The sequence below is a fragment of the Delphinus delphis genome, chromosome 4 (genome assembly GCF_949987515.2).
Source record: "Delphinus delphis chromosome 4, mDelDel1.2, whole genome shotgun sequence".
NCBI classification, from domain to species: domain Eukaryota; kingdom Metazoa; phylum Chordata; class Mammalia; order Artiodactyla; family Delphinidae; genus Delphinus; species Delphinus delphis.
The window spans coordinates 11,021,422-11,027,421 of NC_082686.1; positions in this window are offsets into that span (position 1 = coordinate 11,021,422).

The window sequence follows — 6,000 nt, forward strand, 5'->3', positions numbered from 1 at the left end:
TATCTTGAAACCCTTCACCCTCACTTTTTTTTTTTTCCATGTCCACAATCTCTTTCATGATTTCCTTGATTGGCTCCATTGTAAATCTTGTGAAGTCATGCTCAACATCTGGACACAGTGTTCTCCAGCAGGAATTCATTGTTTCAGGCTTGATGGCTGTCACAGCTTTTCTACAAAAACAATGGCATCTTCAATGATGTAATCCTTCCAGACATCCTTCATGATGTTCTCTCTATTGGGGTTCTCTCTCATAACATTGACAATCTTTTCCATAGAGTACCAGGTATAATGATCCTTAAAGGTTCTTATGATCTAGAGGCTGAATTAGAAATATTGTGTTTGGGGGTAGGTAGACCACTTCAGTGCCTTCGGTGTTGAACTCATGGGGTTCTGGGTGGCCGGGAGCATTGTCCAATAACAAAAGAATTTAAAAAGGCAGTCCCTTACTGGCAAGGTACTTCCTGACTTTAGGGATAATGCATCGATGAACCAATCCAGAAAAAGGGTTGTTGTTGTTCAAGCCTTCTTGTACAACCAGCAGTCCTGATCATAAACCCAGCTGCATTTGCACAGAACAGTAGAGCTAGCCTGTCACTTCCTGCCTTAGATCTTGGTGCTCACTTCTCTTCCTTACTAACGTATGTCCTTTGTGGCTTTTTTTTTCCCAGAATGGGGCCTTTTCACCTGCATTTAAAACCTGTTCGGGCAAGTTTCTTTCTCCTCAATGATTTTCTTAATGGCAACTGGGAACTCATCTGCCTCTTGGTCAGCAGAAGCTGCTTCTCCTGCTATCTTGAACTTTTTTGAGCCAAATCTCTTTCTAAAAGTATCAAACCATCCTTTGCTGGCATTAAATTCTCCTGTTTTAGATCTTTCACTTTCCTTTTGCTTTAAGTTGTCATATAATGACTGTGCTTTTCCTCAAATCACATTAGAGTCTGTAGGCATGCCATTCTTATAGCAATCCTGCCCCCACACAATAGCTGCATTTTCAATACGAGATAAAAAGGTACTTCACAGAAGCTCAAGGTTTTCACACCCATTGGAGTAGCTGCAGCAATGCCTACATGAATTTCTTTTTCTTTTTTTACAGTGGTCCTTACATTGGATTCATTTATCTTGAAATGGTGGGCAACTGCCTCCTCTGTGGCACATGTCAAGCAATTCAACTTTTTCTTGTTAATGTCATGGCTTTTTTCTGCTTCTTGGGAGCACTTCCAGCATCACTAGTGGCACTTCGTATGGGTCCCAGGGTGTTATTCAAGGTTTATGGTATTGCACTAAACACAATGAAAAGTAAGCAAGAACCGTGAGAGGTCACTTTTTACTTTGAAACACAATTTACTGGAGAGAGGAACTGCTCACTTGGAAATGATGAGCATCACACTGCGTTTTTAAGTGGATATCACAACACTTGAAACACTGCCAAACAACGGAAGGTGGCTACAAATTGTTACAGTAGCGCAGTATGTATTACAGTTAACTTTATGCTGTTATGATTTAATACATCTTTAATGCATCTTTACATTTGTTTACATTTCTCTCAGCAGTAAATGGCACGATGTATGGTCTGTAAGTGTTTGTGTGCATATTTTGATAAATTTAACTTTTTATAATAGACTTGTGTTTATTTTATGGTAATAAATGATAAAATGGACTAGCATCTATGTATATTTTGTGCATTCATGACTTACCTTTTTCTTTCTTTCTTTCTTTTTTATATTTCTAGGCTACGCAATTTGTCTGTGAGTTTTTTCAAATTGTTGCAAATCTCAAAAAAATTTTCCAATCAATTTATTGAAAAAAAACCTGCATATAAGTGGACCAGCACAGTTCAAACCTGTGTTGTTCAAGGTCAACAGTATTTCATGGGATCTAAGATATCTTCAGTTATAAGATTCATCATTATTTTATAATATCGTTAAAGAAGAAGTACCACCCTTTATAGTTGTATGACACCATTGATTGTACAATGCACTACAATTTGCAAGATGTTAAAATCGATAAAATATAGCAATACTCTGGTCTTGACTTAGCTCATTTTCTGTTCTGATCTCCACATTTTCCTGGGGTTTCAAAGTTACTTACCCAACAGCCAAGAGGAGGATATTTGCTATCTTGGGCCAACTTGGTCTATCTGTGAGAGATTCAGGATCCTGAAGTAGTTACAGATTCCAGTTCTTGATAGAGAAGTGAAGACTGGAAGTGGATGTGGGTGCACGGTACTTCCAGAATGATCCTGCCTGGGCAGCTGTGAATACTGGGTTTGGGAAACTAGAGTTGGAATCTATCTCCTGTGTCAAGAGGAATCTCTGCCTATACTCTTCACCTGGAATTTCATTTCATAACACTGCCTCATGTGTTTTCTAGGTGGCTTCCAAGTTTCTCCTTTAAACTATTTTAATTGAAGGCTCTTTCAACTTTCTATCACCTGATTTGAGTAGACACACCCTATAAATACATGCAGGCTCAAACCCACACACAGCAGATTGCAGCTAATCTCTTATCTGTAAAATTAGGGTTAATTGAATGCTGTCTGCAACATTCTTTTTATGACTTTGCCTATCTCAACGGCCATCATTTTGTAGTTATTACAATGAAAAAGCAAAAAACAGGAACTTACTAAAGGATTCCAGAGTATATCCTGGAATATAATCTGGGACAGGACGTGAGGCTGAGGCTCCTGAAGAAATAGATGTGACAATTTTGGTGTCTCCGGAACTACGTGTATCTGTCTCTGCTCTGCTCTAGAAGTATCCTGCCTCTCTGCTTCTCCACCCCCACTGTGGAAGATGGCTGGCCCATAGCCTGACTGTCCTGAGGACACATGTGCTGAGTTCAAGTGACTGCTGACATTGACCATCACCTTTGGTCTGAAGAAGGAATCTCACTTGAGATCCACCTTAGAAGGTGCATCCACCCTGAATCCAAGAGAGTGTGGCCATGAAGGGCAAATGCTTGGTTCTCAGGGAAGAGTTGTCCTCAGAGGAGACCTCACCAAAGGTGGCTGTTTTGGGGCAGTAGAGCTTGCTGGTAAACGGTACGGAGCCAAAGCCAGACTGCCTGGATCCAAACCCATGGTCCCATGGCTTAATGACTTCGTGACCTTGACGCAGTAACTGAATTCTCTGGGCCTCAATTTCTCCATCTGTAACATAATCATACCTAAGGCATAGGACTGTGGTCCTATGGGTTACACGGTAGTACGTGGAAAGCATGAGGAAAACTGCCTGCCATGTGGGAAGTGTTTAACAACTGTTTGCTGTGTATTCTGATTGAAAAAACAGACAAGTAAACAGATGGAGGTTGCATGAACTTTCTCTCCACCTCAGGTGCTAGAGTTATTGCATTCATTCATTAATTTATCTATATATATATATCTATCTAAATCAGATCTTCTGGTTTGGCTCCCACGTACCAAACCTGACAAGAGATTCCATTTCAGTCATGATTTGCCCCCTGGGATGTTCGTTCTCCATCTAGAACAAAGTGATGCATCCAAAGATAGGGGACTCCGTCCCTCCAGGCCAAGCACGAGTGTGGGGTTCACTGATGGACTCACCGTGGAGTGGTCACTATACTTGCTGGGGACTGGACACAATGGCAACCGAAACCACACACCTTTCTGCCTCTTGAAAAACTTAACAGGTAAAATCAGTGAGGCTTGTTGCTTGAGTGGCTGTGGAGGGGGGAGCAGAAGAAGGTGTCAGCAATGCCTTCTGGGCTGTGGTTCTCTGTCATTGGATGGGTACTGGTGACATTTAGGGAGATGATGTGAGAGGGAAATCACAATTTTTGTTTAGGGCAGGAAACAGGAAATTTGGTAGTGTACAGAATCAGGCTGCCCGGCTTCCAGCCCAGCTCTCCGCTCACCAGCTGCACATCAGGCAAGCCCCTTGACCTCTTTATCAGGTTTCCTCTCTGAAAATGAGGAAAGTACTGTTGTGAAGATGAAATTAGTTTATACACGTAAAGCATCTAAAAGGGTGCCTGGCTCTGTAAGCGTGTAGTACATAATGGGTTTGTGGTGCCTTTGAGACATCAGCAGGATGCGGGCTCTCCAGAGCAGGGGCTTATTCTAATTGCTGTTGCTCCTGGTCCTTGAGACAATGCCTGACACAAAGAGGGCACTCAATAAATATTTGTTGGCAGTACAAGGTAGGGTTTCGTTGACGGGGTGGACTTTGGGTATCAACCTGTGAGTCCCTGTATGGGTGGTACCCAAGCCTTTAGCTCAGGGGAGCCCCCAGGGACGGAGACTAGAGAAAAAAGAAGAGCCTCAAACTTGGGGCCTTGGGTTCCATTTGGGACACAGGTCTCTGCCATTTCTGCCCCCATGTACCCTCCCCCTAGGGAGTCCCTTCAGCATCATTCCCCTCAGGGGGCCTGAATCAAAAACATTCTAGGAGGAACTCAAAGGCAGTTCAAACCTTAGGATAAATGCTGGCCTCTCCATCCTAGTGTCGGGTGGAAAAGGGTGACATTCTCCTTTCCTGGGTCCACAGTTGTGCAAAACAACAGCACTGCAACATCATTGGTGTTTTATCTCCCTAATAATTCATCCCACAGAGAGTCAGCTATAACACAGGCTGGCTGTCCTGTTCCTGTAGTCCAGCCCTTATTTTACTGCACCATCCAGTACCCCCTCCCTCACCTCCCTCTACTCCCATCTGCACCTCTCAGGTACCAGAGACTGGTCTCTGCCACCGCTGGTGTGCCTTCCTGGGCCAGCTGTCAGCCGGCTTGCCTCTCCGGAGTCTCCCAGAGGGGACCTGCCCCTACCCCATGACACCATCCCCCTGCCTTTGATGGAGTTATTTCCCTATGGCCTGGGAGTCTACTCTTGGTGCACCAGGGTGGGACATTAACTAGAGTGGCCACAGGAGGCTGAGTGCCCCACCCTCATGAGCCTACCTACTGGGGGCTTCATGACTAGGGTCAGGGACAGGCTGTGAGAGTGGCTCTCAAGAACTTTCCGGAAGCTTCCCTTGCTCACCGTGTGCTACTCTTTTTTTTTTTTTTTTTTTTTTTGCGGTACGCGGGCCTCTCACTGTTGTGGCCTCTCCCGTTGCGGAGCACAGACTCTGGACGCGCAGGCTCAGCGGCCATGTCTCACGGGCCCAGCCGCTCCGCGGCATGTGGGATCCTGCCGGACCGGGGCACGATCCTGCATCCCCTGCATCGGCAGGCGGACTCCCAACCACTGCGCCATCAGGGAAGCCTTCGTGTGCTACTCTTTAAAACTTGTGTTTAATAGGTTTTGCACACTTTAAGTGCCCACACCTCAGGATGGCACCCTACCTGCCCCACACCAAGGAGGGGGTCTAGTTTCCAGGCGAGGCCCTGCCTAGACAGATCAACAGATGAACCCCAGGCCACAGAGGACAGAGGGAGTCAGAGGGAGGACCAGGACAGCCTGGTTCTTGAAAAGCCTGAGAAGAGAAGGTAGCTGTCAAATGAGATTTCAGGGTTTTAAACAGTTATTTTTGTTATATGTATTTTTCCATTGTAAGATCAATATAACCTTATTACGGAAAAACTGGGAAACAGGAAAAAAATGCCCATAATCCCACAATCTAAACACAGCCACTGTTGAGACTTTAGAGGTTCTTTCTAGACTTCTTGTGTGTTTTTATTTACATAGTTTTAATCATACTATACACATCATTTTGTATTCTATTCCTTTCCTTGATATCTAATCAGCAGCATTTCCACGTTCTTAACTAATCTTCGTAACTAGTATTAAAACTGTTGTGTTACATTCCACCCAAGCAAATGCCATTGTCCTCTTAATCATTCCTCTGCTTTGGGCCATTTCACTTCACAACTTTTCATTCTTCATTCTTCAAACCAATCCCAAGATGAATGTCTTTGGGCATCGGATTTTTCTGCCTTTAGGAATGCCTCCGGAATGCCTCCTTCACTTGGCCTCTCAAAGAAGAATTTCCCAAATCGTTTATGGTCTACAGCCACACTGTTTTCCCAAAGAGAACAGGCCTC